Source organism: Pinus tabuliformis, chromosome 1_2 (assembly GCF_031772625.1).
Source record: "Pinus tabuliformis cultivar Carrire ecotype Pingquan chromosome 1_2, CPIR1, whole genome shotgun sequence".
Taxonomy (NCBI): Eukaryota; Viridiplantae; Streptophyta; class Pinopsida; order Pinales; family Pinaceae; genus Pinus; species Pinus tabuliformis.
Window position 1 is genome coordinate 506214395 of NC_142298.1, and position 20380 is coordinate 506234774.

General features: G+C 38.6%; 1 non-coding gene across 1 annotated transcript; it reads right to left on the bottom strand.

Moving 5' to 3' along the window:
* Window positions 1–19539: 19539 nt before the first annotated feature.
* Window positions 19540–19612, bottom strand: TRNAR-ACG (transfer RNA arginine (anticodon ACG)). The gene has a single exon. It is a non-coding gene; the product is annotated as a tRNA-Arg (tRNA).
* Window positions 19613–20380: the final 768 nt, after the last annotated feature.

Sequence of the window (20380 nt, forward strand, 5' to 3'; positions counted from 1 at the left end):
CCATTGAATGGAATCGGGTCCTCACCCTTCAAAACCACTTATGGTTTTGAGGCCGCCCGAAATCCACTTGTACTGTTCTGAAACTACTTTCCCCACGCGCTAACACTCCCGCAGTTTAACTACGCAATAACCATTGATCTATGAGATCCGACGATTCTCATTCTTGGTTGCCTCCACCATTGATCTATGAGATCTAACAGCCACTGTGTATTCTTGACCATTTGCTCCTCTAGACTTGATTTCATCCGCCATTTGATGGATTTTGTGCTTTAACACGGGTCTCTGCCATACTCCCTTTAACACACAATATAACAGTTAAATCGATATCTTTGGATCGCCATCAATCCTATAGTGATCGATGGTCGATCAACAATCTACAAATGGGATTTAAGTCCTCAATGCATATGTTTACACAATCACTCGAAAAGTATATTTACACAAATACCCAGAAATCCACAAACACACAGGTATGATATTATACACAGAATTTAGTTACAACCTAAGACATTTCAGCCTTAGAAACAAGTTCCCTCTCGACTACATCGAATCTACACATTGATTACACAATCTCCATCTATTGCTTTTTTGTCCCCTCTTGAACATGCAGGTTCATCATTTATAAAAACACATTGGATCGGACCACTGAAAGGATCCGATCATATCCTCTCCATGAATCACTCAACTGTCCCTAATCTGTCTACATGCATACATATGTGGCAAATTACATTTAATTAAGTCTTCGAGAGACTTAATCCATTCCATCATTTAAGCGTTGTTTTAACAGAAATTGTCCCATGTTTTGCTCGACGGTCCACGTCGTCCCCCTTGCTCCGCTTTGGATTCCTTCTTTAATGAGGAGTGTTGGATGCTCCTGCATCACCAGATTACACAAAATATGTTTATAGCAGCCTGAAGTTAATACTATCAATTTCATAGGTATCTAGCTCTGAAATATTTCATGTATGGAAAAGTTAATCAGAATACATGTGTATACTCATTTGGGGTGGTTATTCTAGAGATAATAACTAGAAAGAAACCAATTGATACTAAGATTTTGAACTACAAAGAGAGTCTGGTGACATGGGTAAAGCTTGATTTTCTATCTATTAGGAATACAGTGGAGCTTGTATTTCTAGGTACTTGGATCTCATGTCTTTTATGTCTTTAGTATATTTGAAATTATGGCAAGCCCATTAATTGCTGTAAAAAATCAATGCAATTTTTAAGTTTTCAAGATAGTCAAACCATTTTTTTGGGTTTTAAGCAAGATTTGGTGTAAAGTTGCAGTTAAAGTTATATCCAAAGGCAGTTATTATAGCGAATGGTCATTCTCTCAGCCCAGCGTGAACATATCATTCTGTGTACGATTAGATATCAATATATTTTTTGTTGTCTATATGGTCTTTAGTAAGCTAATATAGGTTTAAAAAATAGAGGGTTATTGATTATCTTTTATTGTTACAATGCAACTTATGTCACTAATCATATGTCCCTTGATCTTCTAAATAAACTAATAAGAAAAATATGCATCCCAATTGACTTGTGTTAATGGATTTCCCCCATAACCCTACATATGGTCGTGTTAGCCTCAAATGTGATAAGAGGAAGCTTGTTCAAAACAAAAACAAAAAAAACAATGAGTGGGCATCCTACCACCTCCAAAACAAATAATTGTAAGAGAACTTGTCAAAGCAAAATTTGGTGGAAAAATTGTGTCCTATAATTTCTTGAACCATCAAACATGGTGTTTGCAACCCATGGACCATTTTCTACATATCCAAAGGACCACATGCACAAAGAAGACTACAAATTGCATGACAACCTATACAAAAATGTAACAACATGTACAACTAGATAATTGCAATGAGCCAAAGGCGACAGGGCTCATCTCTCAACCCTTCCACAATTGCTTCTTCAATTTTGGCATATGGCAAAACCTACTTACTGGTGAAATTCCCTTGGAGTTAAGATAAGAGTTGCAAGTGTTATAGAGAAGCAGGAAACTCTCCTCGTCCCTCCCGCTTACTCATTATATCCTTTGCTTCTATACCACTTTATATTCAATAATTTGGAATACAAATTATGAGCATGACTTCAAATTTCACTTTATAAAGTTGCACAAGTAAATATCTAGCTTATGGTGAATATGCAAGCTCATTGCTCAGAATAGAAACGCTCCCAATGTATATACACAAACACAAGAAGGAATTATAAGAAATGATCTTATAGAAAATAGCAGGCACACACACACTGTTAACAATCAAGTTTACAACGAATAGCAGGCACACACATATTGTTAACAGTGAAGTTCTAGAAAGATCAACTAAGAAAAAATAGAGAATTGTGTTAAAACATTATCTAAAGCAATTGTTTAATGATAAGCAGAAAATATAAGCTACAATGTTTTCTTGGGCTTTAAAAACTTCATAATAAATTAAAACAACCTCCAATAAAAAATATCTATGTAGTCAAGATGCAGGCATTGCTTGCAACATTCAAATTTCAAATATACCTTGATGTTCCAAACTATGCAAATTTATTGAAGGGAAATGAAAATTTCTTGATCATATTGTCGTAAAATAGAAACAAATCAACCTACCACAGCTACAACTCCCACAATCAATGAGAGACAGGAAAACCGACAACAATACAACAACTCTCCACATTGTTATCCTCTCCAATTTTGGATAGACCACTTTCTGCAGCGATTAGAGAGAATGCAGCCTCTTTTGTCGTTACTGAAAATCTAACATCTGCTGTCAGCCGAAACTGATCATATAATAAAGCCTCATTGTTCTGCCACAACAACATATGCAATTCCTTCTATGACCGGACATGATCAGTGTATCATAGGTTAGCAGTATGCATCAACATCGGTAACAATGCAAGAAATCTATGCTTCTAAAAACACCATCTTTTGCCTGAAATAAGCATCATCAACATCATTTAGAGCATGATGCTTATGTTCCTTTCCATCATAGCCCATATTGCCCACAAGATTTAGTTTCTCTTTCAGTTCTCTTTTGCATTTTGCTTTCATTAAGGGTTCTACATTTAGTTTTTCCTCTTCATTAGTCGTTAACAAACATTACCCTCTGCCCAAGGGACTCCTATTCCCCGACCAGTAGTCACAATTTCAATTCCCATGCAGGCCCCGGTTCCATGTATAGTAGAGGCCTCACCCTCCTAAGGAGCTTAGATTTCAATGATTTACTTCATGAAACCCACTCTGAATGCATTACACTTGTTGACCTAACATTTCCCATGCTTACACCCAGAGCCTAATCCTCCCAATGTTGGAAAATCACCATAACCCATTACTACATTTTACATAGGGTACTTTATAACCCCATAAAACCCTAGCTTCAATGATAGCCATAGTGGAAACACTCACACATGAATATACATAAAACCTAATAGCAATTACACATCCCTTTACTAAAGATCGTCACAATATAGTTGTTGGCCTCTAATCTTTGGAATTAGGAAAACCTATGTAAATAATGTAAATAACAAAATAAAAGAAGTTGAAAGATGAAGAGACATTGGGAGATGAAACCGAATAATCTCCCTCTCCTAGTATATATTCATATTCTCTCTTAATGCAAAATACAATTTTGATTCGGAATTACACTTCCAAATTTAGTTGTTTCTGCAAATAACTCCTCCTTTTGCCATATTCACTATTCCTCTGCGCTATGTCCCTTTGCATTGAAACAAACAGCGTTGAATGAATATGGGGCAGTGGTGATCTATTCGATTTGAGCGTTGACTATGTACGTTGAAGTCCGTATGCGATGGCCATGTTCAAATGATGCTGGCCGTAAATGTTACGTGTTGGTAAGTTCCTCTGCGTTAATTCCTTTTGCGAAGGTTGTGTACATTAGCATTGAAGTGTTTGCAGGGTCGTTATAAAAGTGTTGTGATAAAAATTCGGTGCATACCCTGCATTGAAGTCTGATTGTTACAGCAGACCGTTGGTGATAGCGACCATATAACTTCTGGCGCTGCATCGAACAATCCCTCTCTTTGAATGTGAGTCCATTGTGAGTATGGATGGTTGTTTATACGCTATTGAATGATGTGTACATTTGAATGGTGCGTTGAGCTCCTTTTGAAGACGGTGAAATAGTGTGCCGTGAATGCCAAGGTAATAGTGTGCGTTGAAATTTTGCAGAGTTGTGAAGTGATGTGAGTTGAATTTGTTTTAACACTTTTATGGTGTGCATGTGATAACCTTCTAAAGAGGACGTATGGTCATAATAAGTGGTGGCATATTTAATGGCTCATAAGTGAAGATTTATAATATTAAATGTTTTATGTCCTTTTTTTTTTTTTGAAGACCATAAAGTGTATGAGTGGAGTAATGAATATCACATGGAGTGATATATTATAGGTTGGTCTCACATTTATATGGTGTGACATATTATATGGTGTGATTGTTTATGTGAATAATGAAGAGCGAAGGTATGCCATTTACATATTTAATCAAATTTTTATTTAAATGGAAGATATTAAGAAAGATTGTAATTATTTTGGAAATCGAAAGTAAATAGGTTTTTTTAGAATGTTTCTCATCTCTATAGTGGGAGTTTTTACTAGCAAAGAGAAACACCATAAGTGGTTCAGGAAAATAAAACACAACTTGATTTTTAATGAATTGTGGAAAGGAGTTTGTGAAGGAGAAAAAGACAATGCACCTGAAAAACTCACCGCTGACAATGAGCTTTCCCTTTAGGAAAACAAGAACAACAAAGCATATGTCTTGATTGTAGCGTCGGTAAATGAAGAGGTGAGTCGTCATATTTCATCATTTTCAAATGTTTTTGAAGCTTTAAAGAAGTTGAAGGAATTATATGACTCACACTCTGAGCTTGAAGTTGTTCAATTGATGATCAAGTTGTTCAATCTTGAGTTGAAAAATGATGACCCTCTTGCCTTAGCATCATAAATAAGATCCATTATGCATGACATAAAAGCCACTGGTGTTGAAATAGATGTTCCTCTCACAGCCTATGTCAAGGCACTATATCCCACTTATTCACATTATCTTGAGTCATTGCAAGCAAGTGGAAAACTTAAGGAGATTTCCTTTGACTCCCTTGAGAAGAATTTTGCTAAAAGAGAGAAGGCTTTTGGGAAGAAGACAACTCCTCAGTCTTCTGAAGAAGTTGTGTGCCTTGCACAGAAAGAGAAGAATCATGCACATGATTCTTCTAGAGGAAGAGGAAGAAAGAATTTTAGAGGCAGGGGGGCAGACATTTCCAAGGAGCAAGGTTTGATCTTCATTGTGTACGATGCAATTTATATGGATACGATGCCTCCACATGTAAGCTTCCTAGGGACAGAATCGAGTAGGAAAGAAATGAAGAAAAGGGTAAAACACATGGTAAAGGGAAAGGAAAAGCACAAGAGTCCGCTCATTATGTTGTGGCACATTGCAACATTGGAGTAACTGAAGACTTATTCAATGCTTCACTTGCTTCATGGAAATATGCCTAGTTGTTTGATTCAGGGGCAACTTGCCACATGACTTTCATAAGAGAATTGTTTGAATAATTCACTGACAATGTTGATGGACTATTATACTTTGTAGAAAAGTAAAAACTCAAGTCATCAGGGCTTGGCACCATCAGGCTCAAACTACCTGGTCTTCCAGACTCTCTTCTACATGATGTTCTATATCTCTCGGAGCTGAGGAGAAACTTGTTGTCTTTGGTCCACATTCACCAACAAGGACACTCCATTTACATATTTGATGGCAAGGTTGAGGTTAGAAAAGAATTAGATCACTCACTTGTCATGATTGGGATAGAAGAAGAAAGACTTCTAAACCTGCAAGGAATATTTGCTCGTGCACAGAACTTTTCATACAGTTATCACTATGATGAAAGTACACTTCCATCAAGTATTTTATGGCCTGCTATATTTGGACACTTGAACTATGAAAGTTTTCATTTGTTGGAGAAAAACGGTGTTACATGTTTGCCTACAATTCCTAGGAAACTTAAACAATGTGATGCTTGTATCTTAGGAAAGCACAACAAACAGTATTTTCATGATTCTCATTCTAGAGCACATAGAAAACTTGAACACATTCATTCTAATTTATGTGGCCCAATGCATGTTCCTTCTACAAATGATAATAAATATATGATGACATTTATTGATGACTACACCAGAATGTGCTGGGTTTATTTATTGAAGAAAAAATATGAATTTTTTGAAACATTCAAGAACTTGCATGGATGGATTGAAAATGATGCACAATCTCATATTGGCTTTATTCATACTGATAAGGGAAAAAAATATACTTCAAATGAATTTGAAAACTGTCTTCGCCAACATGGGATCAAACATCAAACAAATGTGCCTTATAATCCCCAACATAATGGAGTAACTAAAAGAATGAACAAGACAATCTTAAATATGGTACTTCCCATGATGTTTTTCAAAAATGTTAAGTTGATGTTTTGGGTTGATGTAGTTCTATGTGTTGTCTATATAAAGAATAGGTGTCCATCTCATGTTATCAAAAACAAGACTCCCTATGGAATGTGGTATGGCCACATTCCTTCGATGATGCATCTTAAGGTTTTCGGTTCCACCTATTATGCCTTGATACCTAAGGAACAAAGAAACAAACTTGGTGCAAGGAGTTACAAATGTATCTTCATAGGATACTCAAATACCTCCAAATCATATCGTCTCTATGATGAAGTGAATAAGAAGTTTATAATATCTAGAGATGTGATATTTCTTGAATCTTCCAAGACTGACAATGTTGTTGAGCAACAGCTTGATCGCTTGGATAGATTCGGGCATGAAAAGTCTTTTCAAGAGTTTGATAATGAGATTCCACATCTTGAAGGGAAGATCCCTATACTAGATCAATCTATGGAATCTTATTCTAAAGTGCTCTCTCCCCCGCATGAAGCTTCAACCACTCATGACACTTTGAGTGATGCGATTGACAGAATTGGGCGACTAAATCTTGATTCAGCCCCATTTAAGTCAACTGAGCAGCCTAGGCCATCTTAGAAAGGTTCTCCAAAATGGCTGACAAAGACACTTGAAAGTGTTTGTCCTAATGAAATTAGAAAGACAAGAACAAGAAGCTCAACCAGATAGAATGGAGGTGATGTAGATGATCTTGATTTGCTTGTTGATATGGATGTTTCTTATGATTTTGATTTAAATTTGTCTATAGATTTTGAACCAACTTCCTTCAAATAAGTCGCTTCTCATGATGAATGGAAAGAAGTGATATAGAAAGAATATGATGCTTTAATAAAGAATGGCACCTGGAAGTTGGTTGATCCTCCATTGGGAACCAAACCAATTGGCTACAAGTGGGTCTTCAAGAACAAGTATAAAGCAAATGGCTCACTTAACAAGCATAAAGCCAGGCTTGTGGCAAAAGGTTTTGCATAGAAGGAAGGGGTTGATTATGAGGAGACCTTTTCCCCCATAGAAAAATGGGCTACCATCCGGACACTCTTTTCCTTAGCAGCTCAGAACAGTTGGAAAGTCCATCAAATGAATGTAAAGATTGTTTTCTTGAATGGAGATCTTTGTTTTTATGTCCCAACCAGAAGGATTTATTGTGAAGGGTTAGGAATGCAAAGTATGCAAGCTCATAAAATCTTTATATGGCCTCAAACAAGCACCGCGAGCCTAGTACAAGAAATTGATTGAGCATCTTCTGAAACTCAATTTCACACATTATGATCTTGATGATACAACTTTGTTTGTTAATAAAGTTGGCAAAACATTTGTATATCTTGTGGTGTATGTAGATGATCTTTTAATGACAGGGAACAATGAGAACTACATTGCATCCATAAATAAAGAATTGAGGAAAGGTTTTGAAATGACAGATTTGGGCTATGTTCACTACTATCTTGGTATTGAAGTAACCCAACATCCAAAGTTTATATTCCTCTCTTCGAAGAAGTACATTAGAGATCTATTGAACAAGTTTGGCATGGCTGAGTGAAATCCTTTGACTACTCCAATGGAACAGAATTTAAAGATCACATCCATTGAAGGAAAATAATTTGAGGATGCAGCAAAGTACAGACAGCTCGTAAGAAATCTCAACTACCTGACTATTACTATACCAAACATTTCATTTGTTATTGGAATCCTCTCCATGTTTATACAAAATCCTTGCAAGGGTCATTAGTCTACTTCAAAAAGAGCTCTAAAGTACTTGAAGGGAACTCAAGATTTTGGACTCAAGTATACATAGGTGGGTGACTTCAACTTGATTGGATATTCTGTTTCATACTTCGATGGAGATATATAAATTGGAGTATCTATTTCAGGTTATGTTATGAGTCTTGGATTAGGAGTTGTATCCTGGAGGTCACGCAAACAATCAGTTCTAGAAGGTTCCATAACTAACGCAGAATATGTGGCAGTAGCTGAAGCAACAAAAGAAATTGTGTGGCTCAGGAAAATCCTGGAATATTTGTAGGAGAAACAAGTGCATTCAACTCCTTTATTGATTGACAACACTTCTGCAATAAAGTTGGCCAAGAACCCAAAGTTCCATGATCGAACCAAACACATTAATACAAAATATCATTTGATTCGACATTATGTTGAGGCCAAGACAATCACCTACAACATTGTTATACAAATTAGCAGATTGCAGACATCTTCACCAAAGTGCTTGGAAGGGAAAAGTTTGAAAGATTCAGAATGATGCTTGGACTCACCAAGATCCCTTCAAATTAAGGGGGGGGATTTTGGCACCTAATATTTGGGATTAGGAAAACCTATGCAAATAATGTAAATAACAAAATAAAGGAAGTAGGAAGATGAAGAGACATTGGGAGATGAAACCCAATAGTCTCCCTCTCCTTGTATATATTCATATTCTCTCTTAATTCAAAATACAATTTTGATTCGGAGTTACAAACTTGGCCTAACAATAGAATTCTCTCTTAATTCAAAATACAATTTTGATTCGGAGTTACAAACTTGGCCTAACAATAGTTTATACTCATTGTTAAATTCACCTTGATTACTCAAAATTGTCGAGAACATCACACCTTCAACAACTATTGCAGAGCATAAATTTGCTAAGAAAATTTCTCCCGGTCATGACTGCAGAGCTATTAAATCAACTAAAACATGGTATATCACTTGAACCCATTACTGCATTTTCCATTGGGAAGACGAAAAGCTCGCAAGATCACAGCATTGACCATTACAGATAAATTATTCACCAGAAAACTGAGCACCAACCCTGATAACATGGCCCTTATTATCAAAAATGTTGCATCTTGACATCACACATCATGATAGTATGGACATGTGAAATTACACAAAAGTTAAAACCACATCAAGAACACAAGAAAAGAAATTAACTTACACAACCCTAATCTTTTTATGAGATCTTAGTTCAGAAAGACTGAAGTGACAAACAAAATTTGATCCAATAGAATGGAGTAGATTAGCAGACAAATAGTCCTCAAACCTCAATATTGCAATAATCCAACGAAAGGTTTGATGAACATTTACCAAGACATGTGGCAAGGGCTTATATATGTTATTTCAATCTGACTTAAAGAGGGCCCCCGTCTCCTGCTTAATGGAGATTGTAGTGCCAGCATTCTCACAAAAGAAGTTTTGGCCTTGGACCAAATTACATTATTGAATAGATGGTCTTTTCTGCGTGAGGAAAAAAGATTATTTTCTCCTCCTGACTTCTCTCCCTCTCCCTCTCCTCCTCCCTCCGCAAACTTATGTGTTATGCTCATATTCCTCTTTATGCTTATGATATGTTGCTCATCCTTGGAAATTTCTTTTATAGCCTGCAGGTGTACTTTTGATAAATAAATAAATAAAGATAATTATAATAATATTTGAACTAAGTCATAACTTGTAAAACCTCTTCAACTAGTCAAGAGAACAAAAAAGAAAAGCAAATTTCCATTCAACCATCAATGTTGTGCTTTTCTGAGAGAACCCTATCTATCGCAGTTGGATCTTCAAAAAAAATAAAGCCAAACCCTTGCATCATGTATGTGATCTTATGCCTCTTAATCTCTCCTTCAAGGACATCTCCAAACCTCTGGAAATAATCCTTCAATCATTCCTTTGTTTTTCTCTAATGATATCCAACTAATGTGTTAAATTTTCATGGAAGATGAAAATATGGGTTAAGGTCTTAATGTCTCTGACACAACCAACTCAAATGCCTCAACTATCCTACTTTTCACAGCGAAAAATAACACATCAGTGAATCAACTAGCACACATGACAATTCTTTAAAATATTCAATGCTTCTTCGTTATATTAACAAACTAATAATATAATTGTCTTGGGCTCCTGTACCAGGGATAATGGCCCTAATACACCCACAAGTACAAGATACAAACTACGGCTTGTTGTCAAACAACTATGACAACCAAATTGCCTTGAAAAAGATACCCTAGCCATCTAGCTAATGTAGCATGCAATCACAACCTTTGTGGTCGTATCCTGAACACCTATGGGTCCTTCACTCTCGTTTTGCAATGTTGCCTCTATCAATAGTCCTATTCCTTTAGGTTACTGAATCTTGGCTTCCAATCTGCCCTCTAGTTGATCATAAGTCCATCTACAACCAACACATAGGGTCTTCACGCTCACTAGTTGCTCCTTAGTCCTTCAAGGACACAACCCTTTGAGACTTCTTGCCCACTGTTGCTCCTCAGCTACTTAGGGACTTCTTCCTACTATTGTCTTTTTGTGCTGCTCTAATAAAGAAAAACATAGGGCAGGAGGTGTGCCACCTATCACTCTCAAACATCCTTCTTCAACAATGAACTTGGACTGTCAATCTGGCTCTCTTGGTTGATCAGACCCTGAGCTCAATAAGTTTGCCACTCTTAGCAGGCTTGTAGCCCTTCACAAGACCTGCACTTAGGGCACCATGGCTAACCATCTAACAGTCCTCCAATCTGTGCTTTGGTTGCCATCCATTTGTCCATTCTGGACTTTAGTTCTTTAGTGGAACTCCAACTTCAGATCTGCCCATTCTTCAGTGAATGCTTGACTAAAGTAGGGTTGCATATCAATTACCCTCTATTCTACAATAGCTCCTCTATTGCATAGATCTAGGACACATGATCCTGCCCTCAACTAAGGCTTGTAGATCTTCCCTTAGTTAGGCATTTCCTTGATTGATCTAGGGCTTACTATGTCTACCCACTTCAAAATTTTAAGCTCCTTTATAAGATGTTGATCTATGGCTATTATGATAGTCACTAACAGCCCTCCTCATTGTTCTTTGACTATCATACCATTGTCCAACACATGGACCATCACACTGCTAAATTCATCAACCATGGAGGGAGACAAATCATACCTCTACAAGATGTTTTCTACAGTCCTACAATGACTGAGGTTCTGAGCATATTCATGAGGAATGTGGCCCTCTTTAGAGATTATGTTATATACTCACAAATTTTCTCAAGTCATGGTCCATACATCTCAAACATGGTGTAACAGTTACTTAATCTCTTGCACTAGACCCTCAACTAATGTGGCTTCCCTCCAACTATACCTTAGACCCTATGGCCCCTTCACAATAGAATTTCAGCCCTCTTCTCTTTGTTGTTTCTAAGGTTCAGCCTATTCTATGGGATCTAGAACTCTGTGGCCCAATACTGAAGGAATCTCTCACCAATGTATGGCCAGGATTGTCCTTCCTCCATGTTGCCCTAAACTAGGATTTGTTTGTTGATTTGGTGTAGCATCGGATGTGCTCTAGCCACGAAAATTGGTGGAGAGGCTAAAACACATGAGATCTCCAATACCCAGAAATGGTTTGGGCAGATTATAAATAGTTTGGGAGATATTAAAATAATTAATATTTTTAATGGAGTCCTGAAGTCTAAACTTAGGGAAAATAAAATATTGATGTGAATTAATATAAAACTGTGTTAGAAGGGTCCAAAAGTCATGGATCAAGCCAGAGTTAATATTAGTCGTTGATTAGGGACTTAATCTAGGTCGTTGAATTGTCAACGAGAAAAGTATAAGAGGAGGCTTGAGGGTCACTTGGAGAACACACCGAGTTGATCAAGATTTCGATTTTTTGGGGCAGGGTTTGTTGAGGAAGTCGAAAGAGTGATCAGAGTTGCAACTAAGGGGTAGTGAATACAGAAGCAGAGAGGCAGAGATAGCACCAAGAGGATTAGCGCAGAAGCCAAGAGAGAGGGACGCAGAGCCAGCCAGGGCCCACGCAGAGGTAGTCAGGAGCTGCGCAGTGCCTCAGAGAGCCAGTGTGGTTGACACAGAGACTCTAAGCGCTAACGCAGTTCCTCCAAAGGCTGACGCAGGGCAAGCTAGGGTGACGTTAGGCAGACGCTGGGATAGAAAGGGCTGACACAATCCCTAGAGGCTAACGCTAGGGTTTTCGTGGGGAAGATTGGAGTTGGGAGTTGTCAGAGTGTTTATCCGAGGTTTCAGTCGGAATATCTACTTCCGAGTAGAGAGGTACTACTACTGAGATTATTCTCTATTGGGTGAGCCGGTTTTGGCAACCATATTGTATTCAGAAACTGCATAATAATAAAACCCTCAGATAGTTGCACCGGTTTTCCCGCATTGGGTTTTTCCAGGGACATTGGTCCAAAAACAATGGTGTCACTTGTGTGCTTGTTTTGTTTCCTTCAGTTGATGATTTGTAATGTGTTGAGCATGTAATTGTATTTATTTTCAATGTTTACATGGTAAAGAACTTGTTAATTAATCAGAACAAGTAGGCAGAAATAAATCAGAAAAGTACATGAGGGGTTTCTAACAGTTAGACTTAGAAATTCCAACATGGTATCAGAGGGTGGTTGCAGATCACAGGAGAACTGAGGACATTAGTTGAGTAGAGCAGCAGCAGCAGTAGAAAATAGTTGTCCTGAGTGACAGAAGTTGTTCCTAGCAGAGAAGCAACAAGGAAGGGGTGATGCAGTGCCTGCGTCATCAAGTTTGAGCCGAGAAGAAGATAAGCGCAGTGGCAGAGGGGAGCAAACTCGACCTACTCAATTCCTAGTCATCTTTCTCAATCAGGAAGGATTGACGCTCATGGCTAGGAGGTGTGGATTTTGCTGGTGCCGAGATTGCGCAGAGCCTATAAGCTCTAGCCTTCAGTCTGTTGGGGCTTAGGAGGTTGTGGGTAAGTTATAGAGTGAAGCTGGTCGAGTACTGTAGTCAGAATAGTACCTAACAGGGCAAGACCAAGGAGGAGGGAGTTGCTACCAAGGGTTTCTAGCCAAGAAATCTGGATCAGTGGTGCAGTGGCACTAAGGATCGGAGTGTGGGCATCTTGACGTTGGCAGAGGGGTTTCCAGGAGGGAAATTGAGGCTCGGAAGGAGTCACACTGAGAAATTCCAGAAATGACGTAAAGGAGCAGCGAGATGGCAGTGAACGGGGTAAGAGACAAGGACAGACTGGACGAAGCCTCAAACTTCATAGTCTTGAAGGCCAGAATCTTATCCGTTCTAGACAAGAACCGTCTCAAGCAATTCGCCTTGAGGACAATAGCGGTCCCAATTGACCCGGCTGATAATAATAAGTATGAGGATGCAATGGTGAGGGCCAAGAGCATCATCCTTGACGAGGTCAAGGACCATGTAGTACCACACATTGCCGAGAAGAATATGGCAAATGAGATGTGGGAGGCCCTAAAGAAGTTGTATCAGCATACTTCCATGCAGAGGAAGATGCTACTAGAAAATTAGCTGCGGTCATACCAAATGCAGAAGGGAGAACAGATCGACACCTTCCTCGGTCGATTGAAGGAGATCCGAGATCAACTGACTTCCACAGGGGCCAAGCCGAATCAAGAATTGATGGTGAGAACAACCCTGAACGCAGTATCAGAAGACTGGGAGGTGTTTGTCCAGAGCATACTGGGCAGGGTGACCCTTCCATATTTGGAGGAAATGTGGGTGCCTCTTCGCCAAGAAGAGATCAGAAGGCTAAGCAAGGTGGGAAGCAGTGGCAAGGGGATCAGAGTCAAGAAGGAGGAAGAGGAGGATGTTGCCCTAGCATCTGAGGGAAAGTAGGAGAAACAGAAGAAGAAGGACCTCTCCAAGGTCAAATGCTTCAACTGTGGAGAACTGGGTCACTATACGAGCCAGTGTCCAAGGAAGAAGAACAAAGGAGAGGCTTTTGAGACCAAGGTTGCGCCAGCAAGGGCGGAGAAGGAATTGGAGACAGATGATGACTGTGTCATGGGTGCTCACATGTCACTTGAGCTGAAGTGGGGAGACATCGAGCTGTAGTCAAACGGACTATAGGCGATGAGGGGCAGGATCCTCGAGGTGCCCAACCTCTTAGATTATACCTTGCTACGAGAGCCCCAAAGAGGAGTAGCAGGACTGGTGGATGTCGGTAGAGACGGATGCAGATGAAGTGACAGATAGGGCTATAATGCAGGAGTCCCAGGATAGCATGAGGCAGCAGTGCGAGATGCACAGAGTTGTTGCAGCAGCACAGAGGTCAGAGAGGGAGCACTTGTCAGTGACAGAGGGAGCTTCAACATCCGGAGTGTTTCTAGCCTAACGGAGATGTCAGAGTTGGGAGATTTGTTACTTAATTCTCAGTAACTGAGTTGCAGTGCAGCAGTTAGCAGTGGCAGTGCTATGGGCAGCATGATGCAACATGATGAGAGGGGTTGCAGTGCAGATGCAGCAATGGCAGTGACAGGGCCATGGGCAACAGCACGGATGCAGAGGGAGTTGTCGTACAGATGCAGCAGTGGCAATGGAAGAGCCATGGGTAGCAGTACAGGATGCAACAGTGCATAGGATGTTGGGCAGCAGGCCTAGCATCAGCACAGGGACCGATGTCAAATGATCAGGGTGATACTCAGTTAGGAGTATTACTAGAGCACAGTACTCGCCAAGTGGGAGTGTTGATTTGGGGTAGCATCGGATGTGCTCTAGCCACGAAAATTGGTGGAGAGGCTAAAGCACATGGGATCTCCAATACCCATAAATGGTTTGGGCAGATTCTAAACAGTTTGGGAGATATTAAAATAATTAATATTTTTAATGGAGTCCTGAAGTCTAAACTTAGGGAAAATAAAATATTAATGTGAATCAATATAAAACTTTGTTAGAAGGGTCCAAAATTCATGGATCAAGCCAGAGTTAATCTTAGCCATTTATTAGGGACTTAATCTTAGTTGTTGAATTGTCAACGAGAAAAGTATAAGAGGAGGCTTGAGAGTCACTTGGAGAACACACTGAGTTGATCAAGATTTCGATTTTTTGGGGCAGGGTTTGTTAAGGAAGTCGAAAGAGTGATCAGAGTTACAGCTGAGGGGCAGTGAATATAGAAGCAGAGAGGCAGAGATAGCACCAGGAGGATCAGCGTAGAAGCCGGGAGAGAGGGACGCAGAGTCAGCCAGAGGCTTACGCAGAGCCAGTCAGGGCCCACGCAGAGGCAACCAGGAGTTGCGTAGTGCCTCAGAGAGCCAGCGTGGTTGACACAGAGGCTCTAAGGGCTGACGCAAGGCAAGCTAGGGTGACTCTAGGCAGACGTTGGGCCAGAAAGGGTTGGCGCATTCCCTAGATGCTGACACTGGGGTTTTCGTGGAGCAAATTGGAGTTGGGAGTTGTCGGAGTGTTTATCTGGGGTTTCAGCCGGAATATCTACTTCTGAGTAGAGAGGTACTATTGCCGAGATTATTCTCTGTTGGGTGAGTCGGTTTTGGCACCCAGATTGTATTCAAAAACTGCATAATAATAAAACCCTCAGGTAGCTACATTGGTTTTCCCGCATTGGGTTTTTTCGGGGACATTGGTCCAAAAACAACGGTGTCACTTGTGTGCTTGTTTTGTTTCCTTCAATTGATGATCTGTAATGTGTTGAGCATCTACTTGTATTTATTTTCAGTATTTACATGGTAAATAACTTGTTAATTAATCAGAACAAGTAGTAGAAATAAATCAGAAAAGTACATGAGGGGTTTCTAACAGTTAAACTTAGAAATTCCAACATTTGTTACCTCTATCCTAAATACTTTAGGACGACTCCTTGGCACTAAAATCTAGATCACAGCCTACACACAACCCTTGCCTCAGATTATTTTGAGCTTACATTACTTGTCAAATTTAGTGACAGATCTCAGTCTTCAACTATAGATTTGTGACCTGATCTCACTGACTGTAACAACCCTTGGTCATGCCTAACAGGTCCTTCTATATCTCACTATTCACTGAGGAAATATTGAGCTTCCAATCTGCAACTAACAAGTTTCTCAACCTAGGCAATGAGCTTCTGTTCCTTCTCCTATAATAGCAAAACCCTCAACCTTATTCCTTCACGTGAATCACAAAGAAATAGACATGTTTTAGGTCTCTCCTTCCATAGGATCGGACTTCTAGCCTTTGAGATCACACAGTTGCTTCTACTTGGTGAAACCCTTCCTTGAGAGAGCAAGATCAACCCTTCATTGTTGCGACTCTCCTTCATTTTGGCTTGTGGTCTTCTTGAGGTCTCAATGCTCTCGGTTATACCTTCTTAGCAGCCCTCTCAACCCTCAAACTAGGGCTCTCATTGGGATACATCTTGGCCTCCTTTAGATCAAATGAGGTCCCTCTCATTCGATACACTCTAGCCTAGCCTTACGCCTTCTTAAATAGCTTTCCCAAGCCTTCTATGGAACCCTCTAGATCTTAGAGGAATTATCCACTTAGAGTTAGGCTTTTAATTTCCCTTTTAGAATTTTAAACTCCATATGGGTCTAAAACCCCTTCACTTGGGTTTTTTTCCCACAAAGTCCTTTTCTGACCAAAATTCTCACAAACCCCAGATCTAGGCTTGTGGAATATCTCCCCAGCTACACTTTTCAACATAATGAAGAGCTTCCCTTGCTTTGAATCCATCTTACAGCACCACAACACCAAATCCATGTCATGAAAACATAAAATTTGAATTATAAAAAACACATGCACACACAATAAATAAATAAAAGTAAGATAGGAATAGAGAAAGTGACTTACCCACCATTACAAAGACAAATAAATGTATATAACCTTCTTCCCACTATTGAGAGCTCCTACAAGATTTGAGTGCATATTGACCACACTGCACTTCATAAATACATTGTAAAGAATGAAATCTTACAATTTCGCAAGATGTTCCACAGTATGCATGATCATTACCTAAGGAAAAGAAGTATTTACCATAATGCTACTTATTCTCATTTTAAAACCCATTAATATTAATGGGACCATAAACAAAACACATATCTAAGTTACCAAATAGGAGTCAGCAACAATTATTTGTTGTTTCCCCAAGCATGAGCAATACTGCAATTTCATCCCTGACAATTAGAAAGAGAAAAGTGCTTATGGAATCTACAATATAAACCTAATCATATGTCCCTTGATCTTCTAAATAAACTACTAAGAAAAATGCATAAGCAGTAAACCCCTACTATGACCCCTTCAAATTCAAAATGCACAAGCAGATTTTGATATAAGCAAGAGTTGTAAGACTCAGACTCTTCTCTAAGACACTAAGTTTATCTTAAAACAATGCAAACAATTCCTTTAAGAATAGAAAAATGTTAAAATGTGTGAACATTTAACTCTTTTGTAAGGCTTAAAACATTCTAGTTGCAAAATCTAGAAACTTCGATAAGAGAGACACAAAACCCTTAATAGGACTTTGGGGTCTAGTAATTCCCTGAGCATTGGCAGCGTAGTTGGGATCACGTCGAGCTTGGTGGTCGTTGCTTTGTTCCTTTGTTTGATAACGATCATACTCGAGTGAAGGAGCTAGTTTTAGATGAAGAAGAAATCGATCAGGGGGAAACAAAGGAGGGAGCCTTCTTGAAGATGCTTCCAAGACTACCGCAGAGTTCATGTATAAAAGCTCATGGAGGCCACTGACAATGAGCTGCCAAGGTGGACACGTGTCAAAGATTGTGTTGAGGACTACGAATTTTAACAATGTCACCAGAAAGAACCTCACCATACAAATGCCTATCAGCGTAATTACCAATGATTAGAACTAATTGTAATGAGAATGAGGCACAGATGGCTAAAAATGTAATGCCCAAACAATAAGAGTATGTTTAGTCAAGTGATTAGCAAATGAGGTTATTATGAGATGTTTTGGGCTCCACCTACACTCTCATATCCACAAAATGAAGCTACATAAAGAAGAAAATGTTTGTTCATATTATTCTTGGTATCCTTGTCACTTCTTTTGAGTCCAAGTTTATCTCCTCTTAATATTGGAGATTAACTTCAATGCAGATTTTGGTATTGGGAATATAATGCTCAATCATTTACTTTCTTTTCGTTCTTTCTAATTTCTAATTTGAATGTATAATCATATTAAAAATAACTTGAGTACATTAATATCAATATAATAATAGTGATGAATGGAAAAATGATTTGTTTACCAGTGAGACGCTGTCATCTAGATTTTGGCGGACTCAAAATACTTTCCACCCAAAAAAATAACCTCAGACTCAATAAAAATTTAACCCAACACATATCAATTAATCTGCCTCTCATACCCCATAGTATAGTGATGAATGTTCTAATGGGACAAAAGAAAAAGAAGAGAAAGAAAGAAAAAGAGTGAGGAATATCAAAATGATTTCTATGTTGCACTCAAATTCAAGTGCAAGCCCAAAACTAAAGCACTAAAAACTGACAAAATGGTAATATGAATTCAGCAGCTTGCATGTATGGCCTCCATTTTGTTCTTTGTTAAGCAGATAGGGCATTCTCCTATTGAATATTCACACATTAATCTCTCTTCTAATTACAAATTTCATTCTTGGAGTTCAGGATGAGAGACGCTGGTATATTTTAAATCAGAGAATCAAATTTCATTCTTGGAGTTGAGAATGAGAGACGCTGGTATATTTTAAATCAGAGAATGGAGCTTTTAATAATGAGGAAAAGCAGACGTTTAGAAGAGAAGATGAAGATAAATCCAAAGCTATGTTCCATCTACTCGTTGAAATCCTCTGAAAAATGGAAGATTTGGGATTCAGTCCTCTGAAACTGACAGCCGATATTTCAATCGACAAAACTACTTGACCTGTACTCGGCTGGCAGCAATATTTAAAAAGATTTGGGATTCAATCCTCTGATATTTCATGCAGCCCTAATTCAATGAACAAAACTTCTTGACCCGCACTCGGCAGGGAGCAATATTTAAAAGCGACTCCACCGGATCAAACCCAGAATCTCTCGACGGAACTACTTGACCTGGACTTGGACCCGGCTGCGAGCAATATTTAAAAAGGTTTGTGATTCAATTCTCTGTAAGTAATTGCTGATATTTCATGCAACCCTAATTCAATCGAGAAAAGTAGTTGACCTGGACTCGGCTGGTAGCAATATTTAAAAGCGCCTCCAGTGGATCGAACCCAGAACTCCGCTAGGAGGGAAAAAAGCGACTCCACCGGGGATAGAAAGTAATATTAAAAGCGACTGAACTGACTCTGCTGAAACCAGAATCTCTCGACAGAACAACTTGAACTGACTCCGCTGAGAGCCAAAATACGACTCCGCTGGGGATCGAACCCAGAATCTCTGGTTTCGTAGACCAGCGCCTTATCCATTGGGCCACGGAGTCACTGTTGAAAGCCCTTTAGTTTTTATTAGACTCAATATTTTATACTTCAGTGTGTTTTTAAGTTTGAACTTTGTATTAATCTGAAGTGTATATATATTCGGTAACAAATGTCAGAGAAATATTTTTTAAGTTGCATAAATTTAATATCAAATTGTTACTAATTATAACTAATATGTAGGGTTGATATATGTTTTAAATGTCAATTTATTTGGAAAAAAATAAAAATTAAACCAAACTAAATGTTCCACATGGAAATATATATATATATTTTATACCAAACTAAATGTTCCACACAATATATATATATATATATATATAATTCTCTTACATAGCTTGAAAGGAATGGTTGTGTATAGTTCAATGAATATATTACCACCAAAGTTGTTACCATAATTTTAATGGGTTGCAATGTTTATTATCATAACATTCAATATTAATTGATCTAGGTTTTGTGAATCAATAGTTGTTTATTGTTGGTTTGACCTTTCCACTAAAAATAAGATGGAGTTCCTTTATATTATTCGAGACCTCTTCCACAATTAAAAACTGAGAACATTACTCCTAAACCTGATACTCGATAATGGAGCAGTCCATCGACATAAATTTAACCCATGGCTCAACGGACTTAACAAATATAATGGCAACGTTAATCTATAAAGAAAACCTATTCACTTTGTAATTTAAGTTGCAACGGATAGTTAACAAGATTCTTGAAATTCACACCATTTTGTTACATAACTCGAATCAAAGAAATAATTAAATTGTCTT